The sequence below is a fragment of the Crinia signifera genome, chromosome 7 (assembly GCF_055691185.1).
Source record: "Crinia signifera chromosome 7, ASM5569118v1, whole genome shotgun sequence".
Lineage (NCBI taxonomy): Eukaryota > Metazoa > Chordata > Amphibia > Anura > Myobatrachidae > Crinia > Crinia signifera.
Window position 1 is genome coordinate 90,369,005 of NC_139223.1, and position 20,166 is coordinate 90,389,170.

Consider the following 20,166-nt stretch of genomic DNA (forward strand, 5'->3'; position numbering starts at 1 on the left):
AGACACAATAGCCATCACCTAAAAACTTACCACACTGTTTAGGCCCAATCCCAACTGCTTTTGGCAGCTAAACAGTGTTGAGCCTCTTTAGTAGTTTAATTTGGGACCACCTGCTTTTATCATGTCCTGTAGGTCTTTTTACATTATCAACACATGATTTTTTTCAGTAAGCCAAAACAGTTAGGAAACTTTTTGATTAGCTTACCTGGTTATAGAAGTAGAAGAGTGCAAAAAAGTGCCTGTATCTCACCTACAGTAATACCACATTGGATACGCCCAATCTCGTCTGATCTTGGAAGTTAAGCAGTGATGGGCCTGGTTAGTACTTGTGTGGGGGACCACATGGGAACACCAGGTGCTGTAGGTTTTTTCCCATTACTGGCAAATTGTTTTTATTCTCTAGCTATTTAAATTGGAAACTTTTTCTTTTTATTGCCAATACAGACATTTGGGAGAGGTCAAACAGACACAATAGCCATCACATAAAAACTTACCACACTGTTTAGGCCCAATTCCAACTGCTTTTGGCAGCTAAACAGTGTTGAGCCTCTTTAGTAGTTTAATTTGAGACCACCTGCTTATATCATGTCCTGTAGGTCTTTTTACATTATCAACACATGATTTTTTTCAGTAAGCCAAAACAGTTAGGAAACTTTTTTTTTAGCTTACCTGGTTATAGAAGTAGAAGAGTGCAAAAAAGTGCCTGTATCTCACCTACAGCCATACCACATTGGATACGCCCAATCTCGTCTGATCTTGGAAGTTAAGCAGTGATGGGCCTGGTTAGTACTTGGGTGGGTGACCACATGGGAACACCAGGTGCTGTAGGTTTTTTACCATTACTGGCAAATTGTTTTTATTCTCTAGCTATTTAAATTGGAAACTTTTTTTTATTGCCAGTACAGACATTTGGAAGAGGTCAAACAGACACAATAGCCATCACCTAAAAACTTACCACACTGTTTAGGCCCAATTTCAACTGCTTTTGGCAGCTAAACAGTGTTGAGCCTCTTTAGTAGTTTAATTTGAGACCACATGCTTATATCATGTCCTGTAGGTCTTTTTACATTACCAACACATGATTTTTTTCATTAAGCCAAAACAGTTAGGAAACTTTTTGATTAGCTTACCTGGTTATAGAAGTAGAAGAGGGCAAAAAAGTGCCTGTATCTCACCTACAGCCATACCACATTGAATAAGCCTAATCTCGTCTGATCTTGGAAGCTAAGCAGTGATGGGCCTGGTTAGTACTTGGGTGGGAGACTACATGGGAGCACCAGGTGCTGTAGATTTTTTCCAATTACTGGCAAATTGTTTTTATTCTCTAGCTATTTAAATTGGAAACTTTTTTTTATTGCCAGTACAGACATTTGAAAGAGAGGTCAAACAGACACAATAGCCATCACCTAAAAACTTACCACACTGTTTAGGCCCAATCCCAACTGCTTTTGGCAGCTAAACAGTATTGAGCCTCTTTAGTAGTTTAATTTGAGACCACCTGCTAATATCATGTCCTGTAGGTCTTTTTACATTATCAACACATGATTTTTTTCAGTAAGCCAAAACAGTTAGGAAACTTTTTTATTAGCTTACCTGGTTATAGAAGTAGAAGAGTGCAAAAAACTGCACGTATCTCACCTACAGTCATACCACATTGGATACACCCCATCTCGTCTGATCTTGGAAGCTAAGCAGTGATGGGCCTGGTTAGTACTTGGGTGGGGGACCACATGGGAACACCAGGTGCTGTAGGTTTTTTCCCATTACTGGCAAATTGTTTTTATTCTCTAGCTATTTAAATTGGAAACTTTTTCTTTTTATTGCCAATACAGACATTTGGGAGAGGTCAAACAGACACAATAGCCATCACATAAAAACTTACCACACTGTTTAGGCCCAATTCCAACTGCTTTTGGCAGCTAAACAGTGTTGAGCCTCTTTAGTAGTTTAATTTGAGACCACCTGGTAATATTATGTCCTGTACGTCTTTTTACATCACCAACACATGATTTTTTTCAGTAAGCCAAAACAGTTAGGAAACTTTTTTATTAGCTTACCTGGTTATGGAGGTAGAAGAGGGCAAAAAAGTGCCTGTATCTCATCTACAGCCATACCACATTGGACAAACCGAAGCTCGTCTGATCTTGGAAGCTAAGCAGTGTTGGGCCTGTTTAGTACTTGGGTGGGAGACCACATGGGAACACCAGGTGCTGTAGGTTTTTCCCATTACTGGCAAATTGTTTTTATTCTCTAGCTATTTAAATTGGAAACTTTTTCTTTTTATTGCCAATACAGACATTTGGGAGAGGTCAAACAGACACAATAGCCATCACCTAAAAACTTACCACACTGTTTAGGCCCAATTCCAACTGCTTTTGGCAGCTAAACAGTGTTGAGCCTCTTTAGTAGTTTAATTTGAGACCACATGCTTATATCATGTCCTGTAGGTCTTTTTACATTATCAACATATGATTTTTTTCAGTAAGCCAAAACAGTTAGGACACTTTTTGATTAGCTTACCTGGTTATAGAAGTAGAAGAGGGCAAAAAAGTGCCTGTATCTTACCCACAGCCATACCACATTGAATAAGCCTAATCTCGTCTGATCTTGGAAGCTAAGCAGTGATGGGAATGGTTAGTACTTGGGTGGTAGACCACATGGGAACACCAGGTGCTGTAGGTTTTTTCCCATTACTGGCAAATTGTTTTTATTCTCTAGCTATTTAAATTGGAAACTTTTTTTATTGCCAGTACAGACATTTGGAAGAGGTTAAACAGACACAATAGCCATCACCTAAAAACTTACCACACTGTTTAGGCCCAATCCCAACTGCTTTTGGCAGCTAAACAGTGTTGAGCCTCTTTAGTAGTTTAATTTGAGACCACCTGCTTATATCATGTCCTGTAGGTCTTTTTACATTATCAACACATGATTTTTTTCAGTAAGCCAAAACAGTTAGGAAACTTTTTTTTTAGCTTACCTGGTTATAGAAGTAGAAGAGTGCAAAAAAGTGCCTGTCTCTCACCTACAGCCATACCACATTGGATACGCCCAATCTCGTCTGATCTTGGAAGCTAAGCAGTGATGGGCCTGGTTAGTACTTGGGTGGGTGACCACATGGGAACACCAGGTGCTGTAGGTTTTTTACCATTACTGGCAAATTGTTTTTATTCTCTAGCTATTTAAATTGGAAACTTTTTTTTATTGCCAGTACAGACATTTGGAAGAGGTCAAACAGACACAATAGCCATCACCTAAAAACTTACCACACTGTTTAGGCCCAATTTCAACTGCTTTTGGCAGCTAAACAGTGTTGAGCCTCTTTAGTAGTTTAATTTGAGACCACATGCTTATATCATGTCCTGTAGGTCTTTTTACATTATCAACACATGATTTTTTTCAGTAAGCCAAAACAGTTAGGAAACTTTTTGATTAGCTTACCTGGTTATAGAAGTAGAAGAGGGCAAAAAAGTGCCTGTATCTCACCTACAGCCATACCACATTGAATAAGCCTAATCTCGTCTGATCTTGGAAGCTAAGCAGTGATGGGCCTGGTTAGTACTTGGGTGGGAGACTACATGGGAGCACCAGGTGCTGTAGGTTATTTCCAATTACTGGCAAATTGTTTTTATTCTCTAGCTATTTAAATTGGAAACTTTTTTTATTGCCAGTACAGACATTTGAAAGAGAGGTCAAACAGACACAATAGCCATCACCTAAAAACTTACCACACTGTTTAGGCCCAATCCCAACTGCTTTTGGCAGCTAAACAGTATTGAGCCTCTTTAGTAGTTTAATTTGAGACCACCTGCTAATATCATGTCCTGTAGGTCTTTTTACATTATCAACACATGATTTTTTTCAGTAAGCCAAAACAGTTAGGAAACTTTTTTATTAGCTTACCTGGTTATAGAAGTAGAAGAGTGCAAAAAAGTGCACGTATCTCACCTACAGTCCTACCACTTTGGATACACCCCATCTCGTCTGATCTTGGAAGCTAAGCAGTGATGGGCCTGGTTAGTACTTGGGTGGGGGACCACATGGGAACACCAGGTGCTGTAGGTTTTTTCCCATTACTGGCAAATTGTTTTTATTCTCTAGCTATTTAAATTGGAAACTTTTTCTTTTTATTGCCAATACAGACATTTGGGAGAGGTCAAACAGACACAATAGCCATCACATAAAAACTTACCACACTGTTTAGGCCCAATTCCAACTGCTTTTGGCAGCTAAACAGTGTTGAGCCTCTTTAGTAGTTTAATTTGAGACCACCTGCTAATATTATGTCCTGTACGTCTTTTTACATTACCAACACATGATTTTTTTCAGTAAGCCAAAACAGTTAGGAAACTTTTTTATTAGCTTACCTGGTTATGGAAGTAGAAGAGGGCAAAAAAGTGCCTGTATCTCATCTACAGCCATACCACATTGGACAAACCGAATCTCGTCTGATCTTGGAAGCTAAGCAGTGTTGGGCCTGTTTAGTACTTGGGTGGGAGACCACATGGGAACACCAGGTGCTGTAGGTTTTTCCCATTACTGGCAAATTGTTTTTATTCTCTAGCTATTTAAATTGGAAACTTTTTCTTTTTATTGCCAATACAGACATTTGGGAGAGGTCAAACAGACACAATAGCCATCACCTAAAAACTTACCACACTGTTTAGGCCCAATTCCAACTGCTTTTGGCAGCTAAACAGTGTTGAGCCTCTTTAGTAGTTTAATTTGAGACCACATGCTTATATCATGTCCTGTAGGTCTTTTTACATTATCAACACATGATTTTTTTCAGTAAGCCAAAACAGTTAGGAAACTTTTTGATTAGCTTACCTGGTTATAGAAGTAGAAGAGGGCAAAAAAGTGCCTGTATCTCACCTACAGCCATACCACATTGGATACGCCCAATCTCGTCTGATCTTGGAAGCTATGCAGTGATGGGCCTGGTTAGTACTTGGGTGGGTGACCACATGGGAACACCAGGTGCTGTAGGTTTTTTACCATTACTGGCAAATTGTTTTTATTCTCTAGCTATTTAAATTGGAAACTTTTTTTTATTGCCAGTACAGACATTTGGAAGAGGTCAAACAGACACAATAGCCATCACCTAAAAACTTACCACACTGTTTAGGCCCAATTCCAACTGCTTTTGGCAGCTAAACAGTGTTGAGCCTCTTTAGTAGTTTAATTTGAGACCACATGCTTATATCATGTCCTGTAGGTCTTTTTACATTATCAACACATGATTTTTTTCAGTAAGCCAAAACAGTTAGGAAACTTTTTGATTAGCTTACCTGGTTATAGAAGTAGAAGAGGGCAAAAAAGTGCAAATATCTCACCTACAGCCATACCACATTGGATACGCCCAATCTCGTCTGATCTTGGAAGCTAAGCAGTGATGGGCCTGGTTAGTACTTGGGTGGGTGACCACATGGGAACACCAGGTGCTGTAGGTTTTTTCCCATTACTGGCAAATTGTTTTTATTCTCTAGCTATTCAAATTGGAAACTTTTTTTATTGCCAGTACAGACATTTGGAAGAGGTCAAACAGACACAATAGCCATCACCTAAAAACTTACCACACTGTTTAGGCCCAATCCCAACTGCTTTTGGCAGCTAAACAGTGTTGAGCCTCTTTAGTAGTTTAATTTGGGACCACCTGCTTTTATCATGTCCTGTAGGTCTTTTTACATTATCAACACATGATTTTTTTCAGTAAGCCAAAACAGTTAGGAAACTTTTTGATTAGCTTACCTGGTTATAGAAGTAGAAGAGTGCAAAAAAGTGCCTGTATCTCACCTACAGTAATACCACATTGGATACGCCCAATCTCGTCTGATCTTGGAAGTTAAGCAGTGATGGGCCTGGTTAGTACTTGTGTGGGGGACCACATGGGAACACCAGGTGCTGTAGGTTTTTTCCCATTACTGGCAAATTGTTTTTATTCTCTAGCTATTTAAATTGGAAACTTTTTCTTTTTATTGCCAATACAGACATTTGGGAGAGGTCAAACAGACACAATAGCCATCACATAAAAACTTACCACACTGTTTAGGCCCAATTCCAACTGCTTTTGGCAGCTAAACAGTGTTGAGCCTCTTTAGTAGTTTAATTTGAGACCACCTGCTTATATCATGTCCTGTAGGTCTTTTTACATTATCAACACATGATTTTTTTCAGTAAGCCAAAACAGTTAGGAAACTTTTTTTTTAGCTTACCTGGTTATAGAAGTAGAAGAGTGCAAAAAAGTGCCTGTATCTCACCTACAGCCATACCACATTGGATACGCCCAATCTCGTCTGATCTTGGAAGTTAAGCAGTGATGGGCCTGGTTAGTACTTGGGTGGGTGACCACATGGGAACACCAGGTGCTGTAGGTTTTTTACCATTACTGGCAAATTGTTTTTATTCTCTAGCTATTTAAATTGGAAACTTTTTTTTATTGCCAGTACAGACATTTGGAAGAGGTCAAACAGACACAATAGCCATCACCTAAAAACTTACCACACTGTTTAGGCCCAATTTCAACTGCTTTTGGCAGCTAAACAGTGTTGAGCCTCTTTAGTAGTTTAATTTGAGACCACATGCTTATATCATGTCCTGTAGGTCTTTTTACATTACCAACACATGATTTTTTTCAGTAAGCCAAAACAGTTAGGAAACTTTTTGATTAGCTTACCTGGTTATAGAAGTAGAAGAGGGCAAAAAAGTGCCTGTATCTCACCTACAGCCATACCACATTGAATAAGCCTAATCTCGTCTGATCTTGGAAGCTAAGCAGTGATGGGCCTGGTTAGTACTTGGGTGGGAGACTACATGGGAGCACCAGGTGCTGTAGGTTTTTTCCAATTACTGGCAAATTGTTTTTATTCTCTAGCTATTTAAATTGGAAACTTTTTTTTATTGCCAGTACAGACATTTGAAAGAGAGGTCAAACAGACACAATAGCCATCACCTAAAAACTTACCACACTGTTTAGGCCCAATCCCAACTGCTTTTGGCAGCTAAACAGTATTGAGCCTCTTTAGTAGTTTAATTTGAGACCACCTGCTAATATCATGTCCTGTAGGTCTTTTTACATTATCAACACATGATTTTTTTCAGTAAGCCAAAACAGTTAGGAAACTTTTTTATTAGCTTACCTGGTTATAGAAGTAGAAGAGTGCAAAAAAGTGCACGTATCTCACCTACAGTCATACCACATTGGATACACCCCATCTCGTCTGATCTTGGAAGCTAAGCAGTGATGGGCCTGGTTAGTACTTGGGTGGGGGACCACATGGGAACACCAGGTGCTGTAGGTTTTTTCCCATTACTGGCAAATTGTTTTTATTCTCTAGCTATTTAAATTGGAAACATTTTCTTTTTATTGCCAATACAGACATTTGGGAGAGGTCAAACAGACACAATAGCCATCACATAAAAACTTACCACACTGTTTAGGCCCAATTCCAACTGCTTTTGGCAGCTAAACAGTGTTGAGCCTCTTTAGTAGTTTAATTTGAGACCACCTGCTAATATTATGTCCTGTACGTCTTTTTACATTACCAACACATGATTTTTTTCAGTAAGCCAAAACAGTTAGGAAACTTTTTTATTAGCTTACCTGGTTATGGAAGTAGAAGAGGGCAAAAAAGTGCCTGTATCTCATCTACAGCCATACTACATTGGACAAACCGAATCTCGTCTGATCTTGGAAGCTAAGCAGTGTTGGGCCTGTTTAGTACTTGGGTGGGAGACCACATGGGAACACCAGGTGCTGTAGGTTTTTCCCATTACTGGCAAATTGTTTTTATTCTCTAGCTATTTAAATTGGAAACTTTTTCTTTTTATTGCCAATACAGACATTTGGGAGAGGTCAAACAGACACAATAGCCATCACCTAAAAACTTACCACACTGTTTAGGCCCAATTCCAACTGCTTTTGGCAGCTAAACAGTGTTGAGCCTCTTTAGTAGTTTAATTTGAGACCACATGCTTATATCATGTCCTGTAGGTCTTTTTACATTATCAACACATTATTTTTTTTTAGTAAGCCAAAACAGTTAGGAAACTTTTTGATTAGCTTACCTGGTTATAGAAGTAGAAGAGGGCAAAAAAGTGCCTGTATCTTACCCACAGCCATACCACATTGAATAAGCCTAATCTCGTCTGATCTTGGAAACTAAGCAGTGATGGGAATGTTTAGTACTTGGGTGGGAGACCACATGGGAACACCAGGTGCTGTAGGTTTTTTCCCATTACTGGCAAATTGTTTTTATTCTCTAGCTATTTAAATTGGAAACTTTTTTTAATGCCAGTACAGACATTTGGAAGAGGTTAAACAGACACAATAGCCATCACCTAAAAACTTACCACACTGTTTAGGCCCAATCCCAACTGCTTTTGGCAGCTAAACAGTGTTGAGCCTATTTAGTAGTTTAATTTGAGACCACCTGCTAATATTATGTCCTGTACGTCTTTTTACATTACCAACACATGATTTTTTTCAGTAAGCCAAAACAGTTAGGAAACTTTTTTTTAGCTTACCTGGTTATAGAAGTAGAAGAGTGCAAAAAAGTGCCTGTATCTCACCTACAGCCATACCACATTGGATACGCCCAATCTCGTCTGATCTTGAAAGCTAAGCAGTGATGGGCCTGGTTAGTACTTGGGTGGGTGACCACATGGGAACACCAGGTGCTGTATTTTTTTTATCATTACTGGCAAATTGTTTTTATTCTCTAGCTATTTAAATTGGAAACTTTTTTTTATTGCCAGTACAGACATTTGGAAGAGGTCAAACAGACACAATAGCCATCACCTAAAAACTTACCACACTGTTTAGGCCCAATTCCAACTGCTTTTGGCAGCTAAACAGTGTTGAGCCTCTTTAGTAGTTTAATTTGAGACCACATGCTTATATCATGTCCTGTAGGTCTTTTTACATTATCAACACATGATTTTTTTCAGTAAGCCAAAACAGTTAGGAAACTTTTTGATTAGCTTACCTGGTTATAGAAGTAGAAGAGGGCAAAAAAGTGCCAATATCTCACCTACAGCCATACCACATTGGATACGCCCAATCTCGTCTGATCTTGGAAGCTAAGCAGTGATGGGCCTGGTTAGTACTTGGGTGGGTGACCACATGGGAACACCAGGTGCTGTAGGTTTTTTCCCATTACTGGCAAATTGTTTTTATTCTCTAGCTATTCAAATTGGAAACTTTTTTTTTATTGCCAGTACAGACATTTGGAAGAGGTCAAACAGACACAATAGCCATCACCTAAAAACTTACCACACTGTTTAGGCCCAATCCCAACTGCTTTTGGCAGCTAAACAGTGTTGAGCCTCTTTAGTAGTTTAATTTGGGACCACCTGCTTATATCATGTCCTGTAGGTCTTTTTACATTATCAACACATGATTTTTTTCAGTAAGCCAAAACAGTTAGGAAACTTTTTGATTAGCTTACCTGGTTATAGAAGTAGAAGAGTGCAAAAAAGTGCCTGTATCTCACCTACAGTCATACCACATTGGATACGCCCAATCTCGTCTGATCTTGGAAGTTAAGCAGTGATGGGCCTGGTTAGTACTTGGGTGGGGGACCACATGGGAACACCAGGTGCTGTAGGTTTTTTCCCATTACTGGCAAATTGTTTTTATTCTCTAGCTATTTAAATTGGAAACTTTTTCTTTTTATTGCCAATACAGACATTTGGGAGAGGTCAAACAGACACAATAGCCATCACATAAAAACTTACCACACTGTTTAGGCCCAATCCCAACTGCTTTTGGCAGCTAAACAGTGTTGAGCCTCTTTAGTAGTTTAATTTGAGACCACCTGCTTATATCATGTCCTGTAGGTCTTTTTACATTATCAACACATGATTTTTTTCAGTAAGCCAAAACAGTTAGGAAACTTTTTGATTAGCTTACCTGGTTATAGAAGTAGAAGAGGGCAAAAAAGTGCCTGTATCTCACCTACAGCCATACCACATTGAATAAGCCTAATCTCGTCTGATCTTGGAAGCTAAGCAGTGATGGGCCTGGTTAGTACTTGGGTGGGAGACTACATGGGAGCACCAGGTGCTGTAGGTTATTTCCAATTACTGGCAAATTGTTTTTATTCTCTAGCTATTTAAATTGGAAACTTTTTTTATTGCCAGTACAGACATTTGAAAGAGAGGTCAAACAGACACAATAGCCATCACCTAAAAACTTACCACACTGTTTAGGCCCAATCCCAACTGCTTTTGGCAGCTAAACAGTATTGAGCCTCTTTAGTAGTTTAATTTGAGACCACCTGCTAATATCATGTCCTGTAGGTCTTTTTACATTATCAACACATGATTTTTTTCAGTAAGCCAAAACAGTTAGGAAACTTTTTTATTAGCTTACCTGGTTATAGAAGTAGAAGAGTGCAAAAAAGTGCACGTATCTCACCTACAGTCCTACCACTTTGGATACACCCCATCTCGTCTGATCTTGGAAGCTAAGCAGTGATGGGCCTGGTTAGTACTTGGGTGGGGGACCACATGGGAACACCAGGTGCTGTAGGTTTTTTCCCATTACTGGCAAATTGTTTTTATTCTCTAGCTATTTAAATTGGAAACTTTTTCTTTTTATTGCCAATACAGACATTTGGGAGAGGTCAAACAGACACAATAGCCATCACATAAAAACTTACCACACTGTTTAGGCCCAATTCCAACTGCTTTTGGCAGCTAAACAGTGTTGAGCCTCTTTAGTAGTTTAATTTGAGACCACCTGCTAATATTATGTCCTGTACGTCTTTTTACATTACCAACACATGATTTTTTTCAGTAAGCCAAAACAGTTAGGAAACTTTTTTATTAGCTTACCTGGTTATGGAAGTAGAAGAGGGCAAAAAAGTGCCTGTATCTCATCTACAGCCATACCACATTGGACAAACCGAATCTCGTCTGATCTTGGAAGCTAAGCAGTGTTGGGCCTGTTTAGTACTTGGGTGGGAGACCACATGGGAACACCAGGTGCTGTAGGTTTTTCCCATTACTGGCAAATTGTTTTTATTCTCTAGCTATTTAAATTGGAAACTTTTTCTTTTTATTGCCAATACAGACATTTGGGAGAGGTCAAACAGACACAATAGCCATCACCTAAAAACTTACCACACTGTTTAGGCCCAATTCCAACTGCTTTTGGCAGCTAAACAGTGTTGAGCCTCTTTAGTAGTTTAATTTGAGACCACATGCTTATATCATGTCCTGTAGGTCTTTTTACATTATCAACACATGATTTTTTTCAGTAAGCCAAAACAGTTAGGAAACTTTTTGATTAGCTTACCTGGTTATAGAAGTAGAAGAGGGCAAAAAAGTGCCTGTATCTCACCTACAGCCATACCACATTGGATACGCCCAATCTCGTCTGATCTTGGAAGCTATGCAGTGATGGGCCTGGTTAGTACTTGGGTGGGTGACCACATGGGAACACCAGGTGCTGTAGGTTTTTTACCATTACTGGCAAATTGTTTTTATTCTCTAGCTATTTAAATTGGAAACTTTTTTTTATTGCCAGTACAGACATTTGGAAGAGGTCAAACAGACACAATAGCCATCACCTAAAAACTTACCACACTGTTTAGGCCCAATTCCAACTGCTTTTGGCAGCTAAACAGTGTTGAGCCTCTTTAGTAGTTTAATTTGAGACCACATGCTTATATCATGTCCTGTAGGTCTTTTTACATTATCAACACATGATTTTTTTCAGTAAGCCAAAACAGTTAGGAAACTTTTTGATTAGCTTACCTGGTTATAGAAGTAGAAGAGGGCAAAAAAGTGCAAATATCTCACCTACAGCCATACCACATTGGATACGCCCAATCTCGTCTGATCTTGGAAGCTAAGCAGTGATGGGCCTGGTTAGTACTTGGGTGGGTGACCACATGGGAACACCAGGTGCTGTAGGTTTTTTCCCATTACTGGCAAATTGTTTTTATTCTCTAGCTATTCAAATTGGAAACTTTTTTTATTGCCAGTACAGACATTTGGAAGAGGTCAAACAGACACAATAGCCATCACCTAAAAACTTACCACACTGTTTAGGCCCAATCCCAACTGCTTTTGGCAGCTAAACAGTGTTGAGCCTCTTTAGTAGTTTAATTTGGGACCACCTGCTTTTATCATGTCCTGTAGGTCTTTTTACATTATCAACACATGATTTTTTTCAGTAAGCCAAAACAGTTAGGAAACTTTTTGATTAGCTTACCTGGTTATAGAAGTAGAAGAGTGCAAAAAAGTGCCTGTATCTCACCTACAGTAATACCACATTGGATACGCCCAATCTCGTCTGATCTTGGAAGTTAAGCAGTGATGGGCCTGGTTAGTACTTGTGTGGGGGACCACATGGGAACACCAGGTGCTGTAGGTTTTTTCCCATTACTGGCAAATTGTTTTTATTCTCTAGCTATTTAAATTGGAAACTTTTTCTTTTTATTGCCAATACAGACATTTGGGAGAGGTCAAACAGACACAATAGCCATCACATAAAAACTTACCACACTGTTTAGGCCCAATTCCAACTGCTTTTGGCAGCTAAACAGTGTTGAGCCTCTTTAGTAGTTTAATTTGAGACCACCTGCTTATATCATGTCCTGTAGGTCTTTTTACATTATCAACACATGATTTTTTTCAGTAAGCCAAAACAGTTAGGAAACTTTTTTTTTAGCTTACCTGGTTATAGAAGTAGAAGAGTGCAAAAAAGTGCCTGTATCTCACCTACAGCCATACCACATTGGATACGCCCAATCTCGTCTGATCTTGGAAGTTAAGCAGTGATGGGCCTGGTTAGTACTTGGGTGGGTGACCACATGGGAACACCAGGTGCTGTAGGTTTTTTACCATTACTGGCAAATTGTTTTTATTCTCTAGCTATTTAAATTGGAAACTTTTTTTTTATTGCCAGTACAGACATTTGGAAGAGGTCAAACAGACACAATAGCCATCACCTAAAAACTTACCACACTGTTTAGGCCCAATTTCAACTGCTTTTGGCAGCTAAACAGTGTTGAGCCTCTTTAGTAGTTTAATTTGAGACCACATGCTTATATCATGTCCTGTAGGTCTTTTTACATTACCAACACATGATTTTTTTCAGTAAGCCAAAACAGTTAGGAAACTTTTTGATTAGCTTACCTGGTTATAGAAGTAGAAGAGGGCAAAAAAGTGCCTGTATCTCACCTACAGCCATACCACATTGAATAAGCCTAATCTCGTCTGATCTTGGAAGCTAAGCAGTGATGGGCCTGGTTAGTACTTGGGTGGGAGACTACATGGGAGCACCAGGTGCTGTAGGTTTTTTCCAATTACTGGCAAATTGTTTTTATTCTCTAGCTATTTAAATTGGAAACTTTTTTTTATTGCCAGTACAGACATTTGAAAGAGAGGTCAAACAGACACAATAGCCATCACCTAAAAACTTACCACACTGTTTAGGCCCAATCCCAACTGCTTTTGGCAGCTAAACAGTATTGAGCCTCTTTAGTAGTTTAATTTGAGACCACCTGCTAATATCATGTCCTGTAGGTCTTTTTACATTATCAACACATGATTTTTTTCAGTAAGCCAAAACAGTTAGGAAACTTTTTTATTAGCTTACCTGGTTATAGAAGTAGAAGAGTGCAAAAAAGTGCACGTATCTCACCTACAGTCATACCACATTGGATACACCCCATCTCGTCTGATCTTGGAAGCTAAGCAGTGATGGGCCTGGTTAGTACTTGGGTGGGGGACCACATGGGAACACCAGGTGCTGTAGGTTTTTTCCCATTACTGGCAAATTGTTTTTATTCTCTAGCTATTTAAATTGGAAACATTTTCTTTTTATTGCCAATACAGACATTTGGGAGAGGTCAAACAGACACAATAGCCATCACATAAAAACTTACCACACTGTTTAGGCCCAATTCCAACTGCTTTTGGCAGCTAAACAGTGTTGAGCCTCTTTAGTAGTTTAATTTGAGACCACCTGCTAATATTATGTCCTGTACGTCTTTTTACATTACCAACACATGATTTTTTTCAGTAAGCCAAAACAGTTAGGAAACTTTTTTATTAGCTTACCTGGTTATGGAAGTAGAAGAGGGCAAAAAAGTGCCTGTATCTCATCTACAGCCATACCACATTGGACAAACCGAATCTCGTCTGATCTTGGAAGCTAAGCAGTGTTGGGCCTGTTTAGTACTTGGGTGGGAGACCACATGGGAACACCAGGTGCTGTAGGTTTTTCCCATTACTGGCAAATTGTTTTTATTCTCTAGCTATTTAAATTGGAAACTTTTTCTTTTTATTGCCAATACAGACATTTGGGAGAGGTCAAACAGACACAATAGCCATCACCTAAAAACTTACCACACTGTTTAGGCCCAATTCCAACTGCTTTTGGCAGCTAAACAGTGTTGAGCCTCTTTAGTAGTTTAATTTGAGACCACATGCTTATATCATGTCCTGTAGGTCTTTTTACATTATCAACACATTATTTTTTTTTAGTAAGCCAAAACAGTTAGGAAACTTTTTGATTAGCTTACCTGGTTATAGAAGTAGAAGAGGGCAAAAAAGTGCCTGTATCTTACCCACAGCCATACCACATTGAATAAGCCTAATCTCGTCTGATCTTGGAAACTAAGCAGTGATGGGAATGTTTAGTACTTGGGTGGGAGACCACATGGGAACACCAGGTGCTGTAGGTTTTTTCCCATTACTGGCAAATTGTTTTTATTCTCTAGCTATTTAAATTGGAAACTTTTTTTATTGCCAGTACAGACATTTGGAAGAGGTTAAACAGACACAATAGCCATCACCTAAAAACTTACCACACTGTTTAGGCCCAATCCCAACTGCTTTTGGCAGCTAAACAGTGTTGAGCCTATTTAGTAGTTTAATTTGAGACCACCTGCTAATATTATGTCCTGTACGTCTTTTTACATTACCAACACATGATTTTTTTCAGTAAGCCAAAACAGTTAGGAAACTTTTTTTTAGCTTACCTGGTTATAGAAGTAGAAGAGTGCAAAAAAGTGCCTGTATCTCACCTACAGCCATACCACATTGGATACGCCCAATCTCGTCTGATCTTGAAAGCTAAGCAGTGATGGGCCTGGTTAGTACTTGGGTGGGTGACCACATGGGAACACCAGGTGCTGTATTTTTTTTATCATTACTGGCAAATTGTTTTTATTCTCTAGCTATTTAAATTGGAAACTTTTTTTTATTGCCAGTACAGACATTTGGAAGAGGTCAAACAGACACAATAGCCATCACCTAAAAACTTACCACACTGTTTAGGCCCAATTCCAACTGCTTTTGGCAGCTAAACAGTGTTGAGCCTCTTTAGTAGTTTAATTTGAGACCACATGCTTATATCATGTCCTGTAGGTCTTTTTACATTATCAACACATGATTTTTTTCAGTAAGCCAAAACAGTTAGGAAACTCTTTGATTAGCTTACCTGGTTATAGAAGTAGAAGAGGGCAAAAAAGTGCCAATATCTCACCTACAGCCATACCACATTGGATACGCCCAATCTCCTCTGATCTTGGAAGCTAAGCAGTGATGGGCCTGGTTAGTACTTGGGTGGGTGACCACATGGGAACACCAGGTGCTGTAGGTTTTTTCCCATTACTGGCAAATTGTTTTTATTCTCTAGCTATTCAAATTGGAAACTTTTTTTTTATTGCCAGTACAGACATTTGGAAGAGGTCAAACAGACACAATAGCCATCACCTAAAAACTTACCACACTGTTTAGGCCCAATCCCAACTGCTTTTGGCAGCTAAACAGTGTTGAGCCTCTTTAGTAGTTTAATTTGGGACCACCTGCTTATATCATGTCCTGTAGGTCTTTTTACATTATCAACACATGATTTTTTTCAGTAAGCCAAAACAGTTAGGAAACTTTTTGATTAGCTTACCTGGTTATAGAAGTAGAAGAGTGCAAAAAAGTGCCTGTATCTCACCTACAGTCATACCACATTGGATACGCCCAATCTCGTCTGATCTTGGAAGTTAAGCAGTGATGGGCCTGGTTAGTACTTGGGTGGGGGACCACATGGGAACACCAGGTGCTGTAGGTTTTTTCCCATTACTGGCAAATTGTTTTTATTCTCTAGCTATTTAAATTGGAAACTTTTTCTTTTTATTGCCAATACAGACATTTGGGAGAGGTCAAACAGACACAATAGCCATCACATAAAAACTTACCACACTGTTTAGGCCCAATCCCAACTGCTTTTGGCAGCTAAACAGTGTTGAGCCTCTTTAGTAGTTTAATTTGAGACCACCTGCTTATATCATGTCCTGTAGGTCTTTTTACATTATCAACACATGATTTTTTTCAGTAAGCCAAAACAGTTAGGAAACTTTTTTTTAGCTTACCTGGTTATAGAAGTAGAAGAGTGCAAAAAAGTGCCTGTATCTCACCTACAGCCATACCACATTGGATACGCCCAATCTCGTCTGATCTTGAAAGCTAAGCAGTGATGGGCCTGGTTAGTACTTGGGTGAGTGACCACATGGGAACACCAGGTGCTGTATTTTTTTTATCATTACTGGCAAATTGTTTTTATTCTCTAGCTATTTAAATTGGAAACTTTTTTTTATTGCCAGTACAGACATTTGGAAGAGGTCAAACAGACACAATAGCCATCACCTAAAAACTTACCACACTGTTTAGGCCCAATTCCAACTGCTTTTGGCAGCTAAACAGTGTTGAGCCTCTTTAGTAGTTTAATTTGAGACCACATGCTTATATCATGTCCTGTAGGTCTTTTTACATTATCAACACATGATTTTTTTCAGTAAGCCAAAACAGTTAGGAAACTTTTTGATTAGCTTACCTGGTTATAGAAGTAGAAGAGGGCAAAAAAGTGCCAATATCTCACCTACAGCCATACCACATTGGATACGCCCAATCTCGTCTGATCTTGGAAGCTAAGCAGTGATGGGCCTGGTTAGTACTTGGGTGGGTGACCACATGGGAACACCAGGTGCTGTAGGTTTTTTCCCATTACTGGCAAATTGTTTTTATTCTCTAGCTATTCAAATTGGAAACTTTTTTTTTATTGCCAGTACAGACATTTGGAAGAGGTCAAACAGACACAATAGCCATCACCTAAAAACTTACCACACTGTTTAGGCCCAATCCCAACTGCTTTTGGCAGCTAAACAGTGTTGAGCCTCTTTAGTAGTTTAATTTGGGACCACCTGCTTATATCATGTCCTGTAGGTCTTTTTACATTATCAACACATGATTTTTTTCAGTAAGCCAAAACAGTTAGGAAACTTTTTGATTAGCTTACCTGGTTATAGAAGTAGAAGAGTGCAAAAAAGTGCCTGTATCTCACCTACAGTCATACCACATTGGATACGCCCAATCTCGTCTGATCTTGGAAGTTAAGCAGTGATGGGCCTGGTTAGTACTTGGGTGGGGGACCACATGGGAACACCAGGTGCTGTAGGTTTTTTCCCATTACTGGCAAATTGTTTTTATTCTCTAGCTATTTAAATTGGAAACTTTTTCTTTTTATTGCCAATACAGACATTTGGGAGAGGTCAAACAGACACAATAGCCATCACATAAAAACTTACCACACTGTTTAGGCCCAATTCCAACTGCTTTTGGCAGCTAAACAGTGTTGAGCCTCTTTAGTAGTTTAATTTGAGACCACCTGCTTATATCATGTCCTGTAGGTCTTTTTACATTATCAACACATGATTTTTTTCAGTAAGCCAAAACAGTTAGGAAACTTTTTTTTTAGCTTACCTGGTTATAGAAGTAGAAGAGTGCAAAAAAGTGCCTGTATCTCACCTACAGCCATACCACATTGGATACGCCCAATCTCGTCTGATCTTGGAAGCTAAGCAGTGATGGGCCTGGTTAGTACTTGGGTGGGTGACCACATGGGAACACCAGGTGCTGTAGGTTTTTTACCATTACTGGCAAATTGTTTTTATTCTCTAGCTATTTAAATTGGAAACTTTTTTTTATTGCCAGTACAGACATTTGGAAGAGGTCAAACAGACACAATAGCCATCACCTAAAAACTTACCACACTGTTTAGGCCCAATTCCAACTGCTTTTGGCAGCTAAACAGTGTTGAGCCTCTTTAGTAGTTTAATTTGAGACCACATGCTTATATCATGTCCTGTAGGTCTTTTTACATTATCAACACATGATTTTTTTCAGTAAGCCAAAACAGTTAGGAAACTTTTTGATTAGCTTACCTGGTTATAAAAGTAGAAGAGGGCAAAAAAGTGCCTGTATCTCACCTACAGCCATACCACATTGGATACGCCCAATCTCGTCTGATCTTGGAAGCTAAGCAGTGATGGGCCTGGTTAGTACTTGGGTGGGTGACCACATGGGAACACCAGGTGCTGAAGGTTTTTTCCCATTACTGGCAAATTGTTTTTATTCTCTAGCTATTTAAATTGGAAACTTTTTCTTTTTATTGCCAATACAGACATTTGGGAGAGGTCAAACAGACACAATAGCCATCACATAAAAACTTACCACACTGTTTAGGCCCAATTCCAACTGCTTTGGGCAGCTAAATAGTGTTGAGCCTCTTTAGTAGTTTAATTTGAGACCACCTGCTTATATCATGTCCTGTAGGTCTTTTTACATTATCAACACATGATTTTTTTCAGTAAGCCAAAACAGTTAGGAAACTTTTTTTTTAGCTTACCTGGTTATAGAAGTAGAATAGTGCAAAAAAGTGCCTGTATCTCACCTACAGCCATACTACATTGGATACGCCCAATCTCGTCTGATCTTGGAAGCTAAGCAGTGATGGGCCTGGTTAGTACTTGGGTGGGTGACCATAGGGGAACACCAGGTGCTGTAGGTTTTTTACCATTACTGGCAAATTTTTTTTATTCTCTATCTATTTAAATTGGAAACTTTTTTTTATTGCCAGTACAGACATTTGGAAGAGGTCAAACAGACACAATAGCCATCACCTAAAAACTTACCACACTGTTTAGGCCCAATTCCAACTGCTTTTGGCAGCTAAACAGTGTTGAGCCTCTTTAGTAGTTTAATTTGAGACCACTTGCTAATATTATGTCCTGTACGTCTTTTTACATTACCAACACATGATTTTTTTCAGTAAACCAAAACAGTTAGGAAACTTTTTTATTAGCTTACCTGGTTATGGAAGTAGTAGAGGGCAAAAAAGTGCCTGTATCTCATCTACAGCCATACCACATTGGACACACCCAATCTCGTCTGATCTTGGAAGCTAAGCAGTGTTGGGCCTTTTTAGTACTTGGGTGGGAGACCACATGGGAACACCAGGTGCTGTAGGCTTTTCCCATTACTGGCAAATTGTTTTTATTCTCTAGCTATTTAAATTGGAAACTTTTTCTTTTTATTGCCAGTACAGACATTTGGAAGAGGTCAAACAGACACAATAGCTATCACCTAAAAACTTACCACAGTGTTTAGGCCCAATTCCAACTGCTTTTGGCAGCTAAACAGTGTTGAGCCTCTTTAGTAGTTTAATTTGAGACCACCTGCTTATATCATGTCCTGTAGGTCTTTTTACATTATCAACACATGATTTTTTTCAGTAAGCCAAAACAGTTAGGAAACTTTTTTTATTAGCTTACCTGGTTATAGAAGTAGAAGAGTGCAAAAAAGTGCATGTATCTCACCTACAGTCATACCACATTGGATTTGCCCAATCTCGTCTGATCTTGGAAGCTAAGCAGTGATGGGCCTGGTTAGTACTTGGGTGGGGGACCACATGGGAATACCAGGTGCTGTAGGTTTTTTCCCATTACTGGCAAATTGTTTTTATTCTCTAGCTCAGGGGTTCCCAAACTGTGTGCCGCGGCTCCCTGGGGATCCTCGGGACACTTGCAGGGGTGCCACGGGTTAGTGGTCCTGGACCAATTAAAATTATTTTTGGTTAATTATTTATGGACAAAACCAGTGCTGGTGGCTGCCAATCATAAAATCTGTGTACATACAGAAGCAAATCCTGCCTTTTACCACATAACTGTACATTAGGATCACATATAAACACAATCTAATTATTTTTATATATTTTATCTACATTTTTGGGGGGCCTAGGGGTGCCGTAAAAAAATTCTGATACTCTAGGGTGCTGCGATTCAAAAAAGATTGGGAACCCCTGCTCTAGCTATTTAA

General features: G+C 39.2%; 36 non-coding genes and 7 pseudogenes across 36 annotated transcripts; all 43 read left to right on the forward strand.

Annotated features, from left to right (window-relative positions):
• The first annotated feature begins 248 nt into the window (after positions 1 to 248).
• LOC146022875 (5S ribosomal RNA) lies at positions 249 to 367 on the forward strand. Its single transcript, XR_014452314.1, has one exon. It is a non-coding gene; the product is annotated as a 5S ribosomal RNA (ribosomal RNA).
• Positions 368 to 712: 345 nt separating this feature from the next.
• On the forward strand, positions 713 to 831 carry LOC146021412 (5S ribosomal RNA). The gene has a single exon (XR_014450899.1). It is a non-coding gene; the product is annotated as a 5S ribosomal RNA (ribosomal RNA).
• Positions 832 to 1,173: 342 nt separating this feature from the next.
• Positions 1,174 to 1,292, forward strand: LOC146024917 (5S ribosomal RNA; annotated as a pseudogene).
• A 344-nt stretch (positions 1,293 to 1,636) lies between these two features.
• Positions 1,637 to 1,755, forward strand: LOC146022810 (5S ribosomal RNA). Its single transcript, XR_014452251.1, has one exon. It is a non-coding gene; the product is annotated as a 5S ribosomal RNA (ribosomal RNA).
• Positions 1,756 to 2,100: 345 nt separating this feature from the next.
• LOC146024925 (5S ribosomal RNA) lies at positions 2,101 to 2,219 on the forward strand (annotated as a pseudogene).
• A 344-nt stretch (positions 2,220 to 2,563) lies between these two features.
• LOC146025210 (5S ribosomal RNA) lies at positions 2,564 to 2,682 on the forward strand (annotated as a pseudogene).
• A 341-nt stretch (positions 2,683 to 3,023) lies between these two features.
• Positions 3,024 to 3,142, forward strand: LOC146023432 (5S ribosomal RNA). The gene has a single exon (XR_014452850.1). It is a non-coding gene; the product is annotated as a 5S ribosomal RNA (ribosomal RNA).
• A 342-nt stretch (positions 3,143 to 3,484) lies between these two features.
• Positions 3,485 to 3,603, forward strand: LOC146024535 (5S ribosomal RNA). The gene has a single exon (XR_014453911.1). It is a non-coding gene; the product is annotated as a 5S ribosomal RNA (ribosomal RNA).
• A 343-nt stretch (positions 3,604 to 3,946) lies between these two features.
• LOC146024315 (5S ribosomal RNA) lies at positions 3,947 to 4,065 on the forward strand. Its single transcript, XR_014453700.1, has one exon. It is a non-coding gene; the product is annotated as a 5S ribosomal RNA (ribosomal RNA).
• A 345-nt stretch (positions 4,066 to 4,410) lies between these two features.
• On the forward strand, positions 4,411 to 4,529 carry LOC146024291 (5S ribosomal RNA). The gene has a single exon (XR_014453677.1). It is a non-coding gene; the product is annotated as a 5S ribosomal RNA (ribosomal RNA).
• Positions 4,530 to 4,873: 344 nt separating this feature from the next.
• Positions 4,874 to 4,992, forward strand: LOC146022561 (5S ribosomal RNA). Its single transcript, XR_014452011.1, has one exon. It is a non-coding gene; the product is annotated as a 5S ribosomal RNA (ribosomal RNA).
• A 342-nt stretch (positions 4,993 to 5,334) lies between these two features.
• On the forward strand, positions 5,335 to 5,453 carry LOC146023547 (5S ribosomal RNA). The gene has a single exon (XR_014452961.1). It is a non-coding gene; the product is annotated as a 5S ribosomal RNA (ribosomal RNA).
• Positions 5,454 to 5,794: 341 nt separating this feature from the next.
• On the forward strand, positions 5,795 to 5,913 carry LOC146022876 (5S ribosomal RNA). The gene has a single exon (XR_014452315.1). It is a non-coding gene; the product is annotated as a 5S ribosomal RNA (ribosomal RNA).
• Positions 5,914 to 6,258: 345 nt separating this feature from the next.
• LOC146022564 (5S ribosomal RNA) lies at positions 6,259 to 6,377 on the forward strand. Its single transcript, XR_014452014.1, has one exon. It is a non-coding gene; the product is annotated as a 5S ribosomal RNA (ribosomal RNA).
• A 342-nt stretch (positions 6,378 to 6,719) lies between these two features.
• On the forward strand, positions 6,720 to 6,838 carry LOC146024536 (5S ribosomal RNA). The gene has a single exon (XR_014453912.1). It is a non-coding gene; the product is annotated as a 5S ribosomal RNA (ribosomal RNA).
• A 344-nt stretch (positions 6,839 to 7,182) lies between these two features.
• Positions 7,183 to 7,301, forward strand: LOC146022811 (5S ribosomal RNA). Its single transcript, XR_014452252.1, has one exon. It is a non-coding gene; the product is annotated as a 5S ribosomal RNA (ribosomal RNA).
• Positions 7,302 to 7,646: 345 nt separating this feature from the next.
• LOC146024705 (5S ribosomal RNA) lies at positions 7,647 to 7,765 on the forward strand (annotated as a pseudogene).
• A 345-nt stretch (positions 7,766 to 8,110) lies between these two features.
• LOC146025215 (5S ribosomal RNA) lies at positions 8,111 to 8,229 on the forward strand (annotated as a pseudogene).
• A 340-nt stretch (positions 8,230 to 8,569) lies between these two features.
• On the forward strand, positions 8,570 to 8,688 carry LOC146023695 (5S ribosomal RNA). Its single transcript, XR_014453104.1, has one exon. It is a non-coding gene; the product is annotated as a 5S ribosomal RNA (ribosomal RNA).
• Positions 8,689 to 9,030: 342 nt separating this feature from the next.
• On the forward strand, positions 9,031 to 9,149 carry LOC146023663 (5S ribosomal RNA). The gene has a single exon (XR_014453073.1). It is a non-coding gene; the product is annotated as a 5S ribosomal RNA (ribosomal RNA).
• A 343-nt stretch (positions 9,150 to 9,492) lies between these two features.
• LOC146022106 (5S ribosomal RNA) lies at positions 9,493 to 9,611 on the forward strand. The gene has a single exon (XR_014451574.1). It is a non-coding gene; the product is annotated as a 5S ribosomal RNA (ribosomal RNA).
• A 345-nt stretch (positions 9,612 to 9,956) lies between these two features.
• Positions 9,957 to 10,075, forward strand: LOC146024537 (5S ribosomal RNA). Its single transcript, XR_014453913.1, has one exon. It is a non-coding gene; the product is annotated as a 5S ribosomal RNA (ribosomal RNA).
• A 343-nt stretch (positions 10,076 to 10,418) lies between these two features.
• On the forward strand, positions 10,419 to 10,537 carry LOC146024316 (5S ribosomal RNA). Its single transcript, XR_014453701.1, has one exon. It is a non-coding gene; the product is annotated as a 5S ribosomal RNA (ribosomal RNA).
• Positions 10,538 to 10,882: 345 nt separating this feature from the next.
• LOC146024292 (5S ribosomal RNA) lies at positions 10,883 to 11,001 on the forward strand. Its single transcript, XR_014453678.1, has one exon. It is a non-coding gene; the product is annotated as a 5S ribosomal RNA (ribosomal RNA).
• Positions 11,002 to 11,345: 344 nt separating this feature from the next.
• Positions 11,346 to 11,464, forward strand: LOC146022562 (5S ribosomal RNA). Its single transcript, XR_014452012.1, has one exon. It is a non-coding gene; the product is annotated as a 5S ribosomal RNA (ribosomal RNA).
• Positions 11,465 to 11,806: 342 nt separating this feature from the next.
• Positions 11,807 to 11,925, forward strand: LOC146023780 (5S ribosomal RNA). Its single transcript, XR_014453186.1, has one exon. It is a non-coding gene; the product is annotated as a 5S ribosomal RNA (ribosomal RNA).
• Positions 11,926 to 12,266: 341 nt separating this feature from the next.
• Positions 12,267 to 12,385, forward strand: LOC146022877 (5S ribosomal RNA). Its single transcript, XR_014452316.1, has one exon. It is a non-coding gene; the product is annotated as a 5S ribosomal RNA (ribosomal RNA).
• Positions 12,386 to 12,730: 345 nt separating this feature from the next.
• On the forward strand, positions 12,731 to 12,849 carry LOC146023722 (5S ribosomal RNA). The gene has a single exon (XR_014453129.1). It is a non-coding gene; the product is annotated as a 5S ribosomal RNA (ribosomal RNA).
• A 343-nt stretch (positions 12,850 to 13,192) lies between these two features.
• LOC146024539 (5S ribosomal RNA) lies at positions 13,193 to 13,311 on the forward strand. The gene has a single exon (XR_014453915.1). It is a non-coding gene; the product is annotated as a 5S ribosomal RNA (ribosomal RNA).
• A 344-nt stretch (positions 13,312 to 13,655) lies between these two features.
• On the forward strand, positions 13,656 to 13,774 carry LOC146022812 (5S ribosomal RNA). Its single transcript, XR_014452253.1, has one exon. It is a non-coding gene; the product is annotated as a 5S ribosomal RNA (ribosomal RNA).
• A 345-nt stretch (positions 13,775 to 14,119) lies between these two features.
• LOC146024293 (5S ribosomal RNA) lies at positions 14,120 to 14,238 on the forward strand. The gene has a single exon (XR_014453679.1). It is a non-coding gene; the product is annotated as a 5S ribosomal RNA (ribosomal RNA).
• A 345-nt stretch (positions 14,239 to 14,583) lies between these two features.
• LOC146025216 (5S ribosomal RNA) lies at positions 14,584 to 14,702 on the forward strand (annotated as a pseudogene).
• A 340-nt stretch (positions 14,703 to 15,042) lies between these two features.
• LOC146023696 (5S ribosomal RNA) lies at positions 15,043 to 15,161 on the forward strand. The gene has a single exon (XR_014453105.1). It is a non-coding gene; the product is annotated as a 5S ribosomal RNA (ribosomal RNA).
• Positions 15,162 to 15,503: 342 nt separating this feature from the next.
• On the forward strand, positions 15,504 to 15,622 carry LOC146025532 (5S ribosomal RNA). Its single transcript, XR_014454191.1, has one exon. It is a non-coding gene; the product is annotated as a 5S ribosomal RNA (ribosomal RNA).
• A 343-nt stretch (positions 15,623 to 15,965) lies between these two features.
• Positions 15,966 to 16,084, forward strand: LOC146022117 (5S ribosomal RNA). The gene has a single exon (XR_014451585.1). It is a non-coding gene; the product is annotated as a 5S ribosomal RNA (ribosomal RNA).
• A 344-nt stretch (positions 16,085 to 16,428) lies between these two features.
• On the forward strand, positions 16,429 to 16,547 carry LOC146024710 (5S ribosomal RNA; annotated as a pseudogene).
• Positions 16,548 to 16,889: 342 nt separating this feature from the next.
• LOC146023896 (5S ribosomal RNA) lies at positions 16,890 to 17,008 on the forward strand. The gene has a single exon (XR_014453297.1). It is a non-coding gene; the product is annotated as a 5S ribosomal RNA (ribosomal RNA).
• A 343-nt stretch (positions 17,009 to 17,351) lies between these two features.
• Positions 17,352 to 17,470, forward strand: LOC146022128 (5S ribosomal RNA). The gene has a single exon (XR_014451596.1). It is a non-coding gene; the product is annotated as a 5S ribosomal RNA (ribosomal RNA).
• Positions 17,471 to 17,815: 345 nt separating this feature from the next.
• LOC146024011 (5S ribosomal RNA) lies at positions 17,816 to 17,934 on the forward strand. Its single transcript, XR_014453409.1, has one exon. It is a non-coding gene; the product is annotated as a 5S ribosomal RNA (ribosomal RNA).
• Positions 17,935 to 18,276: 342 nt separating this feature from the next.
• Positions 18,277 to 18,395, forward strand: LOC146021746 (5S ribosomal RNA). Its single transcript, XR_014451223.1, has one exon. It is a non-coding gene; the product is annotated as a 5S ribosomal RNA (ribosomal RNA).
• Positions 18,396 to 18,740: 345 nt separating this feature from the next.
• LOC146023113 (5S ribosomal RNA) lies at positions 18,741 to 18,859 on the forward strand. Its single transcript, XR_014452541.1, has one exon. It is a non-coding gene; the product is annotated as a 5S ribosomal RNA (ribosomal RNA).
• Positions 18,860 to 19,201: 342 nt separating this feature from the next.
• LOC146023950 (5S ribosomal RNA) lies at positions 19,202 to 19,320 on the forward strand. The gene has a single exon (XR_014453349.1). It is a non-coding gene; the product is annotated as a 5S ribosomal RNA (ribosomal RNA).
• Positions 19,321 to 19,665: 345 nt separating this feature from the next.
• LOC146022829 (5S ribosomal RNA) lies at positions 19,666 to 19,784 on the forward strand. Its single transcript, XR_014452269.1, has one exon. It is a non-coding gene; the product is annotated as a 5S ribosomal RNA (ribosomal RNA).
• Positions 19,785 to 20,166: the final 382 nt, after the last annotated feature.